Genomic DNA, 13662 nt, shown 5'->3' on the forward strand with positions numbered 1-13662 from the left:
GAAAAAAGCAAATATATTTTCTTTTTGTTATTGTTTAAAAAAGATGAAGGTTATTTTGTCTCACTTAATTTAAATTCGAATTATTATCTACCACTCTCGGCAACGGCCATATCACGCTGAAAACACCGGTTCTAGTCCGATCACCGAAGTAAAGCAGCGTCGAGCGCAGTCAGTACTTGGAAACTCTGCGTGCCGTTGGCTTTTTCACTTTTATTTCCTCTTTTAAATTCCACCAGATATGAAAAAACCAAACATGTCTTCTTTTTGATATTGTTTTATAAAGATGAAAGTTAATTAAATTCAAATTATTAAATAGCACTTTCGCTAACGGCCATATCACGCTGAAAACACCGGTTCTCGTCCGATCTCCGAAGTTAAGCAGCGTCGAGCGCAGTCAGTACTTGGGAGGGAGACCACTTAGGAACACTGCGGGCCGTTGGCTTTTTCACTTTTATTTCCTCTTTTAAATTCCACCAGATATGAAAAAACCAAACATATCTTCTTTTTGATATTGTTTTATAAAGACGAAAGTTAATTAAATTCAAATTATTAAATAGCACTTTCGCTAACGGCCATATCACGCTGAAAACACCGGTTCTCGTCCGATCTCCGAAGTTAAGCAGCGTCGAGCGCAGTCAGTACTTGGGAACACAGCGTGCCGTTGGCTTTTTCCTTTTTGTTTCCTCTTCTAAATTCCACCAGATATGAAAAAAGCAAACATATCTTCTTTTTGTTATTGTTTTACAAAGATGAAGGTTAATTAAATTCAAATTATTAAATAGCACTTTCGCTAACGGCCATATCACGCTGAAAACACCGGTTCTCGTCCGATCTCCGAAGTTAAGCAGCGTCGAGCGCAGTCAGTACTTGGGAGGGAGACCACTTAGGAACACTGCGGGCCGTTGGCTTTTTCACTTTTATTTCCTCTTTTAAATTCCACCAGATATGAAAAAACCAAACATATCTTCTTTTTGATATTGTTTTATAAAGACGAAAGTTAATTAAATTCAAATTATTAAATAGCACTTTCGCTAACGGCCATATCACGCTGAAAACACCGGTTCTCGTCCGATCTCCGAAGTTAAGCAGCGTCGAGCGCAGTCAGTACTTGGGAACACAGCGTGCCGTTGGCTTTTTCCTTTTTGTTTCCTCTTCTAAATTCCACCAGATATGAAAAAAGCAAACATATCTTCTTTTTGTTATTGTTTTACAAAGATGAAGGTTAATTAAATTCAAATTATTAAATAGCACTCTCGGCAACGGCCATATCACGCTGAAAACACCGGTTCTCGTCCGATCACCGAAGTTAAGCAGCGTCGAGCGCAGTCAGTACTTGGAAGGGAGACCACTTAGGAACACTGCGTGCCGTTGGCTTTTTCACTTTTTTTCCTCTTTTAAATTCCAATAGATATGAAAAAAGCAAATATATTTTCTTTTTGTTATTGTTTAAAAAAGATGAAGGTTATTTTGTCTCACTTAATTTAAATTCGAATTATTATCTACCACTCTCGGCAACGGCCATATCACGCTGAAAACACCGGTTCTAGTCCGATCACCGAAGTAAAGCAGCGTCGAGCGCAGTCAGTACTTGGAAACTCTGCGTGCCGTTGGCTTTTTCACTTTTATTTCCTCTTTTAAATTCCACCAGATATGAAAAAACCAAACATGTCTTCTTTTTGATATTGTTTTATAAAGATGAAAGTTAATTAAATTCAAATTATTAAATAGCACTTTCGCTAACGGCCATATCACGCTGAAAACACCGGTTCTCGTCCGATCTCCGAAGTTAAGCAGCGTCGAGCGCAGTCAGTACTTGGGAACACAGCGTGCCGTTGGCTTTTTCCTTTTTGTTTCCTCTTCTAAATTCCACCAGATATGAAAAAAGCAAACATATCTTCTTTTTGTTATTGTTTTACAAAGATGAAGGTTAATTAAATTCAAATTATTAAATAGCACTCTCGGCAACGGCCATATCACGCTGAAAACACCGGTTCTCGTCCGATCACCGAAGTTAAGCAGCGTCGAGCGCAGTCAGTACTTGGAAGGGAGACCACTTAGGAACACTGCGTGCCGTTGGCTTTTTCACTTTTTTTCCTCTTTTAAATTCCAATAGATATGAAAAAAGCAAATATATTTTCTTTTTGTTATTGTTTAAAAAAGATGAAGGTTATTTTGTCTCACTTAATTTAAATTCGAATTATTATCTACCACTCTCGGCAACGGCCATATCACGCTGAAAACACCGGTTCTAGTCCGATCACCGAAGTAAAGCAGCGTCGAGCGCAGTCAGTACTTGGAAACTCTGCGTGCCGTTGGCTTTTTCACTTTTATTTCCTCTTTTAAATTCCACCAGATATGAAAAAACCAAACATGTCTTCTTTTTGATATTGTTTTATAAAGATGAAAGTTAATTAAATTCAAATTATTAAATAGCACTTTCGCTAACGGCCATATCACGCTGAAAACACCGGTTCTCGTCCGATCTCCGAAGTTAAGCAGCGTCGAGCGCAGTCAGTACTTGGGAGGGAGACCACTTAGGAACACTGCGGGCCGTTGGCTTTTTCACTTTTATTTCCTCTTTTAAATTCCACCAGATATGAAAAAACCAAACATATCTTCTTTTTGATATTGTTTTATAAAGATGAAAGTTAATTAAATTCAAATTATTAAATAGCACTTTCGCTAACGGCCATATCACGCTGAAAACACCGGTTCTCGTCCGATCTCCGAAGTTAAGCAGCGTCGAGCGCAGTCAGTACTTGGGAACACAGCGTGCCGTTGGCTTTTTCCTTTTTGTTTCCTCTTCTAAATTCCACCAGATATGAAAAAAGCAAACATATCTTCTTTTTGTTATTGTTTTACAAAGATGAAGGTTAATTAAATTCAAATTATTAAATAGCACTCTCGGCAACGGCCATATCACGCTGAAAACACCGGTTCTCGTCCGATCACCGAAGTTAAGCAGCGTCGAGCGCAGTCAGTACTTGGAAGGGAGACCACTTAGGAACACTGCGTGCCGTTGGCTTTTTCACTTTTTTTCCTCTTTTAAATTCCAATAGATATGAAAAAAGCAAATATATTTTCTTTTTGTTATTGTTTAAAAAAGATGAAGGTTATTTTGTCTCACTTAATTTAAATTCGAATTATTATCTACCACTCTCGGCAACGGCCATATCACGCTGAAAACACCGGTTCTAGTCCGATCACCGAAGTAAAGCAGCGTCGAGCGCAGTCAGTACTTGGAAACTCTGCGTGCCGTTGGCTTTTTCACTTTTATTTCCTCTTTTAAATTCCACCAGATATGAAAAAACCAAACATGTCTTCTTTTTGATATTGTTTTATAAAGATGAAAGTTAATTAAATTCAAATTATTAAATAGCACTTTCGCTAACGGCCATATCACGCTGAAAACACCGGTTCTCGTCCGATCTCCGAAGTTAAGCAGCGTCGAGCGCAGTCAGTACTTGGGAGGGAGACCACTTAGGAACACTGCGGGCCGTTGGCTTTTTCACTTTTATTTCCTCTTTTAAATTCCACCAGATATGAAAAAACCAAACATATCTTCTTTTTGATATTGTTTTATAAAGATGAAAGTTAATTAAATTCAAATTATTAAATAGCACTTTCGCTAACGGCCATATCACGCTGAAAACACCGGTTCTCGTCCGATCTCCGAAGTTAAGCAGCGTCGAGCGCAGTCAGTACTTGGGAACACAGCGTGCCGTTGGCTTTTTCCTTTTAGTTTTCTCTTCTAAATTCCACCAGATATGAAAAAAGCAAACATATCTTCTTTTTGTTATTGTTTTACAAAGATGAAGGTTAATTAAATTCAAATTATTAAATAGCACTCTCGGCAACGGCCATATCACGCTGAAAACACCGGTTCTCGTCCGATCACCGAAGTTAAGCAGCGTCGAGCGCAGTCAGTACTTGGGAGGGAGACCACTTAGGAACACTGCGTGCCGTTGGCTTTATCACTTTTTTTTCCTCTTTTAAATTCCAATAGATATGAAAAAAGCAAATATATTTTCTTTTTGTTATTGTTTAAAAAAGATGAAGGTTATTTTGTCTCACTTAATTTAAATTCGAATTATTATCTACCACTCTCGGCAACGGCCATATCACGCTGAAAACACCGGTTCTAGTCCGATCACCGAAGTAAAGCAGCGTCGAGCGCAGTCAGTACTTGGAAACTCTGCGTGCCGTTGGCTTTTTCACTTTTATTTCCTCTTTTAAATTCCACCAGATATGAAAAAACCAAACATGTCTTCTTTTTGATATTGTTTTATAAAGATGAAGGTTATTTTGTCTCACTTAATTTAAATTCGAATTATTATCTAGAACTCTCGGCAACGGCCATATAACGCTGAAAACACCGGTTCTCGTCCGATCACCGAAGTTAAGCAGCGTCGAGCGCAGTCAGTACTTGGGAGGGAGACCACTTAGGAACATTGCGTGCCGTTGGCTTTTTCACTTTTTTTTCCTCTTTTAAATTCCAATAGATATGAAAAAAGCAAATATATTTTCTTTTTGTTATTGTTTAAAAAAGATGAAGGTTATTTTGTCTCACTTAATTTAAATTCGAATTATTATCTAGCACTCTCGGCAACGGCCATATAACGCTGAAAACACCGGTTCTCGTCCGATCACCGAAGTTAAGCAGCGTCGAGCGCAGTCAGTACTTGGGAGGGAGACCACTTAGGAACACTGCGTGCCGTTGGCTTTTTCACTTTTTTTTCCTCTTTTAAATTCCAATAGAAATGAAAAAAGCAAATATATTTTCTTTTTGTTATTGTTTAAAAAAGATGAAGGTTATTTTGTCTCACTTAATTTAAATTCGAATTATTATCTACCACTCTCGGCAACGGCCATATCACGCTGAAAACACCGGTTCTAGTCCGATCACCGAAGTAAAGCAGCGTCGAGCGCAGTCAGTACTTGGAAACTCTGCGTGCCGTTGGCTTTTTCACTTTTATTTCCTCTTTTAAATTCCACCAGATTTGAAAAAACCAAACATGTCTTCTTTTTGATATTGTTTTATAAAGATGAAAGTTAATTAAATTCAAATTATTAAATAGCACTTTCGCTAACGGCCATATCACGCTGAAAACACCGGTTCTCGTCCGATCTCCGAAGTTAAGCAGCGTCGAGCGCAGTCAGTACTTGGGAGGGAGACCACTTAGGAACACTGCGGGCCGTTGGCTTTTTCACTTTTATTTCCTCTTTTAAATTCCACCAGATATAAAAAAGCAAACATATCTTCTTTTTGTTATTGTTTTATAAAGATGAAAGTTAATTTGTCTCACTTAATTTAAATTCGAATTATTATCTAGCACTCTCGGCAACGGCCATATTACGCTGAAAACACCGGTTCTCGTCCGATCACCGAAGTTAAGCAGCGTCGAGCGCAGTCAGTACTTGAAAACTCTGCGTGCCGTTGGCTTTTTCACTTTTTTTTCCTCTTTTAAATTCCAATAGATATGAAAAAAGCAAACTTATTTTTTTTTTGTTATTGTTTTAAAAAGATGAAGGTTAATTTGTCTCACTTAATTTAAATTCGAATTATTAACTAGCACTCTCGGCAACGGCCATATCACGCTGAAAAAAACGGTTCTCGTCCGATCACCGAAGTTAAGCAGCGTGGAGCGCAGTCAGTACTTGGGAATACTGCGTGCCGTTGGATTTTTCCTTTTTGTTTCCTCTTTTAAATTCCACCAGATATGAAAAAAGCAAACATATCTTCTTTTTGTTATTGTTTTATAAAAATGAAAGTTAATTAAATTCAAATTATTAACTAGCACTCTCGGCAACGGCCATATCACGCTGAATACACCGGTTCTCGTCCGATCACCGAAGTTAAGCAGCGTCGAGCGCAGTCAGTACTTGGAAACTCTTCGTGCCGTTGGCTTTTTCACTTTTGTTTCCTCTTTTAAATTCCACCAGATATGAAAAAAGCAAACATATCTTCTTTTTGTTATTGTTTTATAAAGATGAAGGTTAATTAAATTAAAATTATTAAATAGCACACTCGGCAACGGCTATTTCACGCTGAAAACACCGGTTCTCCTCCGATCGCCGAAGTTAAGCAGCGTCGAGCGCAGTCAGTACTTGGGAGGGAGACCACTTCGGAACACAGCGTGCCGTTGGCTTTTTCACTTTTTTTTCCTCTTTTAAATTCCAATAGATTTCAAAAAAGCAAACATATTTTCTTTTTGTTATTGTTTTAAAAAGATGAAGGTTAATTTGTCACACTTAATTTAAATTCGAATTATTAACTAGCACTCTCGGCAACGGCCATATCACGCTGAAAAAAACGGTTCTCGTCCGATCACCGAAGTTAAGCAGCGTCGAGCGCAGTCAGTACTTGGGAATACTGCGTGCCGTTGGATTTTTCCTTTTTGTTTCATCTTTTAAATTCCACCAGATATGAAAATAGCAAACTTATTTTCTTTTTGTTTTTGTTTTAAAAAGATGAAGGTTAATTTGTCTCACTTAATTTAAATTCGAAATATTATCTAGCACTCTCGGCAACGGCCATATCACGCTGAAAACACCGGTTCTCGTCCGATCACCGAAGTTAAGCAGCGTCGAGCGCAGTCAGTACTTGGAAACTCTGCGTGCCGTTGGCTTTTTCACTTTTGTTTCCTCTTTTAAATTCCACCAGATATGAAAAAAGCAAACATATCTTCTTTTTGTTATTGTTTTATAAAGATGAAGGTTAATTAAATTCAAATTATTAACTAGCACTCTCGGCAACGGCCATATCACGCTGAATACACCGGTTCTCCTCCGATCAGGAAGTTAAGCAGCGTCGAGCGCAGTCAGTACTTGGGAGGTAGACTACTTAGGAACACTGCGTGCCGTTGGCTTTAATTTTTTTTTCCTCTTTTAAATTCCAATAGATATGAAAAAAGCAAACATATTTTCTTTTTGTTATTGTTTTAAAAAGATGAAGGTTAATTTGTCTCACTTAATTTAAATTCGAATTATTATCTAGCACTCTCGGCAACGGCCATATTACGCTGAAAACACCGGTTCTCGTCCGATCACCGAAGTTAAGCAGCGTCGAGCGCAGTCAGTACTTGGAAACTCTGCGTGCCGTTGGCTTTTTCACTTTTTTTTCCTCTTTTAAATTCCAATAGATATGAAAAAAGCAAACTTATTTTCTTTTTGTTATTGTTTTAAAAAGATGAAGGTTAATTTGTCTCACTTAATTTAAATTCGAATTATTAACTAGCACTCTCGGCAACGGCCATATCACGCTGAAAAAAACGGTTCTCGTCCGATCACCGAAGTTAAGCAGCGTGGAGCGCAGTCAGTACTTGGGAATACTGCGTGCCGTTGGATTTTTCCTTTTTGTTTCCTCTTTTAAATTCCACCAGATATGAAAAAAGCAAACATATCTTCTTTTTGTTATTGTTTTATAAAAATGAAAGTTAATTAAATTCAAATTATTAAATAGCACTTTCGCTAACGGCCATATCACGCTGAATACACCGGTTCTCGTCCGATCACCGAAGTTAAGCAGCGTCGAGCGCAGTCAGTACTTGGAAACTCTGCGTGCCGTTGGCTTTTTCACTTTTGTTTCCTCTTTTAAATTCCACCAGATATGAAAAAAGCAAACATATCTTCTTTTTGTTATTGTTTTATAAAGATGAAGGTTAATTAAATTAAAATTATTAAATAGCACACTCGGCAACGGCTATTTCACGCTGAAAACACCGGTTCTCCTCCGATCGCCGAAGTTAAGCAGCGTCGAGCGCAGTCAGTACTTGGGAGGGAGACCACTTCGGAACACAGCGTGCCGTTGGCTTTTTCACTTTTTTTTCCTCTTATAAATTCCAATAGATTTCAAAAAAGCAAACATATTTTCTTTTTGTTATTGTTTTAAAAAGATGAAGGTTAATTTGTCTCACTTAATTTAAATTCGAATTATTAACTAGCACTCTCGGCAACGGCCATATCACGCTGAAAAAAACGGTTCTCGTCCGATCACCGAAGTTAAGCAGCGTCGAGCGCAGTCAGTACTTGGGAATACTGCGTGCCGTTGGATTTTTCCTTTTTGTTTCATCTTTTAAATTCCACCAGATATGAAAATAGCAAACTTATTTTCTTTTTGTTTTTGTTTTAAAAAGATGAAGGTTAATTTGTCTCACTTAATTTAAATTCGAATTATTATCTAGCACTCTCGGCAACGGCCATATCACGCTGAAAACACCGGTTCTCGTCCGATCACCGAAGTTAAGCAGCGTCGAGCGCAGTCAGTACTTGGAAACTCTGCGTGCCGTTGGCTTTTTCACTTTTGTTTCCTCTTTTAAATTCCACCAGATATGAAAAAAGCAAACATATCTTCTTTTTGTTATTGTTTTATAAAGATGAAGGTTAATTAAATTCAAATTATTAACTAGCACTCTCGGCAACGGCCATATCACGCTGAATACACCGGTTCTCCTCCGATCAGGAAGTTAAGCAGCGTCGAGCGCAGTCAGTACTTGGGAGGGAGACCCCTAAGGAACACTGCGGGCCGTTGGCTTTTTCACTTTTATTTCCTCTTTTAAATTCCACCAGATATGAAAAAAGCAAACATATCTTCTTTTTGTTATTGTTTTATAAAGATGAAGGTTAATTAAATTCAAATTATTAACTAGCACTCTCGGCAACGGCCATATCACGCTGAATACACCGGTTCTCCTCCGATCAGGAAGTTAAGCAGCGTCGAGCGCAGTCAGTACCTGGGAGGGAGACCACTTACGAACACTGCGTGCCGTTGGTTTTTTCACTTTTTTCTCCACATTTAAATTCCAATAGATTTCAAAAAAGCAAACATATTTTCTTTTTGTTATTGTTTTAAAAAGACGAAGGTTAATTTGTCTCACTTAATTCAAATTCGAATTATTAACTAGCACTCTCGGCAACGGCCATATAACGCTGAATAAAACGGTTCTCGTCCGATCACCGAAGTTAAGCAGCGTCGAGCGCAGTCAGTACTTGGGAATACTGCGTGCCGTTGGCTTTTTCCTTTTTGTTTCCGCTTTTAAATCCCACCAGATATGAAAAAACCAAACATATCTTCTTTTTGTTATTGTTTTATAAAAATGAAAGTTAATTAAATTCAAATTATTAAATAGTACTTTCGCTAACGGCCATATCACGCTGAATACACCGGTTCTCGTCCGACCACCGAAGTTAAGCAGCGTCGAGCGCAGTCAGTACTTGGAAACTCTTCGTGCCGTTGGCTTTTTCACTTTTGTTTCCTCTTTTAAATTCCACCAGATATGAAAAAAGCAAACATATCTTCTTTTTGTTATTGTTTTATAAAGATGAAGGTTAATTAAATTCAAATTATTAAATAGCACACTCGGCAACGGCTATTTCACGCTGAAAACACCGGTTCTCCTCCGATCGCCGAAGTTAAGCAGCGTCGAGCGCAGTCAGTATTTGAGAGGGAGACCACTTAGGAACACAGCGTGCCGTTGGCTTTTTCACTTTTTTTTCCTCTTTAAAATTCCAATAGATTTCAAAAAAGCAAACATATTTTCTTTTTGTTATTGTTTTAAGAAGATGAAGGTTAATTTGTCTCACTTAATTTAAATTCGAATTATTAACTAGCACTCTCGGCAACGGCCATATCACGCTGAAAAAAACGGTTCTCGTCCGATCACCGAAGTTAAGCAGCGTCGAGCGCAGTCAGTACTTGGGAATAATGCGTGCCGTTGGATTTTTCCTTTTTGTTTCATCATTTAAATTCCACCAGATATGAAAATAGCAAACTTATTTTCTTTTTGTTTTTGTTTTAAAAAGATGAAGGTTAATTTGTCTCACTTAATTTAAATTCGAATTATTATCTAGCACTCTCGGCAACGGCCATATCACGCTGAAAACACCGGTTCTCGTCTGATCACCGAAGTTAAGCAGCGTCGAGCGCAGTCAGTACTTGGAAACTCTGCGTGCCGTTGGCTTTTTCACTTTTGTTTCCTCTTTTAAATTCCACCAGATATGAAAAAAGCAAACATATCTTCTTTTTGTTATTGTTTTATAAAGATGAAGGTTAATTAAATTCAAATTATTAACTAGCACTCTCGGCAACGGCCATATCACGCTGAATACACCGGTTCTGCTCCGATCAGGAAGTTAAGCAGCGTCGAGCGCAGTCAGTACTTGGGAGGGAGACCCCTTAGGAACACTGCGGGCCGTTGGCTTTTTCACTTTTATTTCCTCTTTTAAATCCCACCAGATATGAAAAAAGCAAACATATCTTCTTTTTGTTATTGTTTTATAAAGATGAAGGTTAATTAAATTCAAATTATTAACTAGCACTCTCGGCAACGGCCATATCACGCTGAATACACCGGTTCTCCTCCGATCAGGAAGTTAAGCAGCGTCGAGCGCAGTCAGTACCTGGGAGGGAGACCACTTACGAACACTGCGTGCCGTTGGTTTTTTCACTTTTTTCTCCACATTTAAATTCCAATAGATTTCAAAAAAGCAAACATATTTTCTTTTTGTTATTGTTTTAAAAAGACGAAGGTTAATTTGTCTCACTTAATTCAAATTCGAATTATTAACTAGCACTCTCGGCAACGGCCATATAACGCTGAATAAAACGGTTCTCGTCCGATCACCGAAGTTAAGCAGCGTCGAGCGCAGTCAGTACTTGGGAATACTGCGTGCCGTTGGCTTTTTCCTTTTTGTTTCCGCTTTTAAATCCCACCAGATATGAAAAAACCAAACATATCTTCTTTTTGTTATTGTTTTATAAAAATGAAAGTTAATTAAATTCAAATTATTAAATAGTACTTTCGCTAACGGCCATATCACGCTGAATACACCGGTTCTCGTCCGATCACCGAAGTTAAGCAGCGTCGAGCGCAGTCAGTACTTGGAAACTCTTCGTGCCGTTGGCTTTTTCACTTTTGTTTCCTCTTTTAAATTCCACCAGATATGAAAAAAGCAAACATATCTTCTTTTTGTTATTGTTTTATAAAGATGAAGGTTAATTAAATTCAAATTATTAAATAGCACACTCGGCAACGGCTATTTCACGCTGAAAACACCGGTTCTCCTCCGATCGCCGAAGTTAAGCAGCGTCGAGCGCAGTCAGTACTTGGGAGGGAGACCACTTAGGAACACAGCGTGCCGTTGGCTTTTTCACTTTTTTTTCCTCTTTAAAATTCCAATAGATTTCAAAAAAGCAAACATATTTTCTTTTTGTTATTGTTTTAAGAAGATGAAGGTTAATTTGTCTCACTTAATTTAAATTCGAATTATTAACTAGCACTCTCGGCAACGGCCATATCACGCTGAAAAAAAACGGTTCTCGTCCGATCACCGAAGTTAAGCAGCGTCGAGCGCAGTCAGTACTTGGGAATAATGCGTGCCGTTGGATTTTTCCTTTTTGTTTCATCATTTAAATTCCACCAGATATGAAAATAGCAAACTTATTTTCTTTTTGTTTTTGTTTTAAAAAGATGAAGGTTAATTTGTCTCACTTAATTTAAATTCGAATTATTATCTAGCACTCTCGGCAACGGCCATATCACGCTGAAAACACCGGTTCTCGTCCGATCACCGAAGTTAAGCAGCGTCGAGCGCAGTCAGTACTTGGAAACTCTGCGTGCCGTTGGCTTTTTCACTTTTGTTTCCTCTTTTAAATTCCACCAGATATGAAAAAAGCAAACATATCTTCTTTTTTTATTGTTTTATAAAGATGAAGGTTAATTAAATTCAAATTATTAACTAGCACTCTCGGCAACGGCCATATCACGCTGAATACACCGGTTCTCCTCCGATTTGGAAGTTAAGCAGCGTCGAGCGCAGTCAGTACTTGGGAGGGAGACCACTTAGGAACACTGCGGGCCGTTGGCTTTTTCACTTTTATTTCCTCTTTTAAATTCCACCAGATATGAAAAAAGCAAACATATCTTCTTTTTGTTATTGTTTTATAAAGATGAAGGTTAATTAAATTCAAATTATTAACTAGCACTCTCGGCAACGGCCTTATCACGCTGAACACACCGGTTCTCCTCCGATCAGGAAGTTAAGCAGCGTCGAGCGCAGTAAGTACCTGGGAGGGAGACCACTTACGAACACTGCGTGCCGTTGGTTTTTTCACTTTTTTCTCCACATTTAAATTCCAATAGATTTCAAAAAAGCAAACATATTTTCTTTTTGTTATTGTTTTAAAAAGACGAAGGTTAATTTGTCTCACTTAATTCAAATTCGAATTATTAACTAGCACTCTCGGCAACGGCCATATAACGCTGAAAAAAACGGTTCTCGTCCGATCACCGAAGTTAAGCAGCGTCGAGCGCAGTCAGTACTTGGGAATACTGCGTGCCGTTGGCTTTTTCCTTTTTGTTTCCGCTTTTAAATCCCACCAGATATGAAAAAACCAAACATATCTTCTTTTTGTTATTGTTTTATAAAAATGAAAGTTAATTAAATTCAAATTATTAAATAGTACTTTCGCTAACGGCCATATCACGCTGAATACACCGGTTCTCGTCCGATCACCGAAGTTAAGCGGCGTCGAGCGCAGTCAGTACTTGGAAACTCTTCGTGCCGTTGGCTTTTTCACTTTTGTTTCCTCTTTTAAATTCCACCAGATATGAAAAAAGCAAACATATCTTCTTTTTGTTATTGTTTTATAAAGATGAAGGTTAATTAAATTCAAATTATTAAATAGCACACTCGGCAACGGCTATTTCACGCTGAAAACACCGGTTCTCCTCCGCTCGCCGAAGTTAAGCAGCGTCGAGCGCAGTCAGTACTTAGGAGGGAGACCACTTAGGAACACAGCGTGCCGTTGGCTTTTTCACTTTTTTTTCCTCTTTAAAATTCCAATAGATTTCAAAAAAGCAAACATATTTTCTTTTTGTTATTGTTTTAAGAAGATGAAGGTTAATTTGTCTCACTTAATTTAAATTCGAATTATTATCTAGCACTCTCGGCAACGGCCATATCACGCTGAAAACACCGGTTCTCGTCCGATCACCGAAGTTAAGCAGCGTCGAGCGCAGTCAGTACTTGGAAACTCTGCGTGCCGTTGGCTTTTTCACTTTTGTTTCCTCTTTTAAATTCCACCAGATATGAAAAAAGCAAACATATCTTCTTTTTGTTATTGTTTTATAAAGATGAAGGTTAATTAAATTCAAATTATTAAATAGCACACTCGGCAACTGCTATTTCACGCTGAAAACACCGGTTCTCCTCCGATCGCCGAAGTTAAGCAGCGTCGAGCGCAGTCAGTACTTGGGAGGGAGACCACTTAGGAACACAGCGTGCCGTTGGCTTTTTCACTTTTTTTTCCTCTTTTAAATTCCAATAGATTTCAAAAAAGCAAACATATTTTCTTTTTGTTATTGTTTTAAAAAGATGAAGGTTAATTTGTCTCACTTAATTTAAATTCGAATTATTAACTAGCACTCTCGGCAACGGCCATATCACGCTGAAAAAAACGGTTCTCGTCCGATCACCGAAGTTAAGCAGCGTCGAGCGCAGTCAGTACTTGGGAATACTGCGTGCCGTTGGATTTTTCCTTTTTGTTTCATCTTTTAAATTCCACCAGATATGAAAATAGCAAACTTATTTTCTTTTTGTTTTTGTTTTAAAAAGATGAAGGTTAATTTGTCTCACTTAATTTAAATTCGAATTATTATCTAG

General features: G+C 38.1%; 9 non-coding genes and 32 pseudogenes across 9 annotated transcripts; all 41 read left to right on the forward strand.

Moving 5' to 3' along the window:
- Positions 1-323: 323 nt before the first annotated feature.
- Positions 324-442, forward strand: LOC149601962 (5S ribosomal RNA). Its single transcript, XR_016378546.1, has one exon. It is a non-coding gene; the product is annotated as a 5S ribosomal RNA (ribosomal RNA).
- A 122-nt stretch (positions 443-564) lies between these two features.
- Positions 565-667, forward strand: LOC149601963 (5S ribosomal RNA; annotated as a pseudogene).
- Positions 668-789: 122 nt separating this feature from the next.
- On the forward strand, positions 790-908 carry LOC149601964 (5S ribosomal RNA). The gene has a single exon (XR_016378547.1). It is a non-coding gene; the product is annotated as a 5S ribosomal RNA (ribosomal RNA).
- Positions 909-1030: 122 nt separating this feature from the next.
- On the forward strand, positions 1031-1133 carry LOC149601965 (5S ribosomal RNA; annotated as a pseudogene).
- Positions 1134-1255: 122 nt separating this feature from the next.
- On the forward strand, positions 1256-1374 carry LOC149601966 (5S ribosomal RNA). Its single transcript, XR_016379010.1, has one exon. It is a non-coding gene; the product is annotated as a 5S ribosomal RNA (ribosomal RNA).
- A 361-nt stretch (positions 1375-1735) lies between these two features.
- LOC149601967 (5S ribosomal RNA) lies at positions 1736-1838 on the forward strand (annotated as a pseudogene).
- Positions 1839-1960: 122 nt separating this feature from the next.
- On the forward strand, positions 1961-2079 carry LOC149601968 (5S ribosomal RNA). Its single transcript, XR_016379011.1, has one exon. It is a non-coding gene; the product is annotated as a 5S ribosomal RNA (ribosomal RNA).
- Positions 2080-2440: 361 nt separating this feature from the next.
- Positions 2441-2559, forward strand: LOC149601969 (5S ribosomal RNA). Its single transcript, XR_016378548.1, has one exon. It is a non-coding gene; the product is annotated as a 5S ribosomal RNA (ribosomal RNA).
- A 122-nt stretch (positions 2560-2681) lies between these two features.
- Positions 2682-2784, forward strand: LOC149601970 (5S ribosomal RNA; annotated as a pseudogene).
- A 122-nt stretch (positions 2785-2906) lies between these two features.
- LOC149601971 (5S ribosomal RNA) lies at positions 2907-3025 on the forward strand. Its single transcript, XR_016379013.1, has one exon. It is a non-coding gene; the product is annotated as a 5S ribosomal RNA (ribosomal RNA).
- Positions 3026-3386: 361 nt separating this feature from the next.
- Positions 3387-3505, forward strand: LOC149601972 (5S ribosomal RNA). The gene has a single exon (XR_016378550.1). It is a non-coding gene; the product is annotated as a 5S ribosomal RNA (ribosomal RNA).
- Positions 3506-3627: 122 nt separating this feature from the next.
- Positions 3628-3730, forward strand: LOC149601973 (5S ribosomal RNA; annotated as a pseudogene).
- A 122-nt stretch (positions 3731-3852) lies between these two features.
- On the forward strand, positions 3853-3971 carry LOC149601974 (5S ribosomal RNA). The gene has a single exon (XR_016379005.1). It is a non-coding gene; the product is annotated as a 5S ribosomal RNA (ribosomal RNA).
- Positions 3972-4348: 377 nt separating this feature from the next.
- Positions 4349-4467, forward strand: LOC149601975 (5S ribosomal RNA; annotated as a pseudogene).
- A 137-nt stretch (positions 4468-4604) lies between these two features.
- LOC149601976 (5S ribosomal RNA) lies at positions 4605-4723 on the forward strand (annotated as a pseudogene).
- Positions 4724-5085: 362 nt separating this feature from the next.
- Positions 5086-5204, forward strand: LOC149601977 (5S ribosomal RNA). Its single transcript, XR_016378551.1, has one exon. It is a non-coding gene; the product is annotated as a 5S ribosomal RNA (ribosomal RNA).
- A 136-nt stretch (positions 5205-5340) lies between these two features.
- LOC149601978 (5S ribosomal RNA) lies at positions 5341-5443 on the forward strand (annotated as a pseudogene).
- Positions 5444-5805: 362 nt separating this feature from the next.
- LOC149601979 (5S ribosomal RNA) lies at positions 5806-5908 on the forward strand (annotated as a pseudogene).
- A 122-nt stretch (positions 5909-6030) lies between these two features.
- Positions 6031-6149, forward strand: LOC149601980 (5S ribosomal RNA; annotated as a pseudogene).
- Positions 6150-6526: 377 nt separating this feature from the next.
- LOC149601981 (5S ribosomal RNA) lies at positions 6527-6629 on the forward strand (annotated as a pseudogene).
- Positions 6630-6751: 122 nt separating this feature from the next.
- On the forward strand, positions 6752-6869 carry LOC149601982 (5S ribosomal RNA; annotated as a pseudogene).
- Positions 6870-7004: 135 nt separating this feature from the next.
- Positions 7005-7107, forward strand: LOC149601983 (5S ribosomal RNA; annotated as a pseudogene).
- Positions 7108-7469: 362 nt separating this feature from the next.
- Positions 7470-7572, forward strand: LOC149601984 (5S ribosomal RNA; annotated as a pseudogene).
- A 122-nt stretch (positions 7573-7694) lies between these two features.
- Positions 7695-7813, forward strand: LOC149601985 (5S ribosomal RNA; annotated as a pseudogene).
- A 377-nt stretch (positions 7814-8190) lies between these two features.
- On the forward strand, positions 8191-8293 carry LOC149601986 (5S ribosomal RNA; annotated as a pseudogene).
- Positions 8294-8415: 122 nt separating this feature from the next.
- Positions 8416-8533, forward strand: LOC149601987 (5S ribosomal RNA; annotated as a pseudogene).
- Positions 8534-8655: 122 nt separating this feature from the next.
- On the forward strand, positions 8656-8773 carry LOC149601988 (5S ribosomal RNA; annotated as a pseudogene).
- Positions 8774-9135: 362 nt separating this feature from the next.
- On the forward strand, positions 9136-9238 carry LOC149601989 (5S ribosomal RNA; annotated as a pseudogene).
- A 122-nt stretch (positions 9239-9360) lies between these two features.
- On the forward strand, positions 9361-9479 carry LOC149601990 (5S ribosomal RNA; annotated as a pseudogene).
- Positions 9480-9856: 377 nt separating this feature from the next.
- LOC149601991 (5S ribosomal RNA) lies at positions 9857-9959 on the forward strand (annotated as a pseudogene).
- Positions 9960-10081: 122 nt separating this feature from the next.
- Positions 10082-10199, forward strand: LOC149601992 (5S ribosomal RNA; annotated as a pseudogene).
- Positions 10200-10321: 122 nt separating this feature from the next.
- On the forward strand, positions 10322-10439 carry LOC149601993 (5S ribosomal RNA; annotated as a pseudogene).
- A 362-nt stretch (positions 10440-10801) lies between these two features.
- Positions 10802-10904, forward strand: LOC149601994 (5S ribosomal RNA; annotated as a pseudogene).
- A 122-nt stretch (positions 10905-11026) lies between these two features.
- Positions 11027-11145, forward strand: LOC149601995 (5S ribosomal RNA; annotated as a pseudogene).
- A 378-nt stretch (positions 11146-11523) lies between these two features.
- Positions 11524-11626, forward strand: LOC149601996 (5S ribosomal RNA; annotated as a pseudogene).
- A 121-nt stretch (positions 11627-11747) lies between these two features.
- On the forward strand, positions 11748-11865 carry LOC149601997 (5S ribosomal RNA; annotated as a pseudogene).
- Positions 11866-11987: 122 nt separating this feature from the next.
- LOC149601998 (5S ribosomal RNA) lies at positions 11988-12105 on the forward strand (annotated as a pseudogene).
- A 362-nt stretch (positions 12106-12467) lies between these two features.
- On the forward strand, positions 12468-12570 carry LOC149601999 (5S ribosomal RNA; annotated as a pseudogene).
- Positions 12571-12692: 122 nt separating this feature from the next.
- Positions 12693-12811, forward strand: LOC149602000 (5S ribosomal RNA; annotated as a pseudogene).
- Positions 12812-12948: 137 nt separating this feature from the next.
- Positions 12949-13051, forward strand: LOC149602001 (5S ribosomal RNA; annotated as a pseudogene).
- A 122-nt stretch (positions 13052-13173) lies between these two features.
- Positions 13174-13292, forward strand: LOC149602002 (5S ribosomal RNA; annotated as a pseudogene).
- Positions 13293-13662: the final 370 nt, after the last annotated feature.

This window comes from Phalangium opilio, unplaced genomic scaffold, assembly GCF_054372755.1.
Source record: "Phalangium opilio isolate 3A_F unplaced genomic scaffold, DU_Popi_V2 ptg000360l_1, whole genome shotgun sequence".
Taxonomy (NCBI): Eukaryota; Metazoa; Arthropoda; class Arachnida; order Opiliones; family Phalangiidae; genus Phalangium; species Phalangium opilio.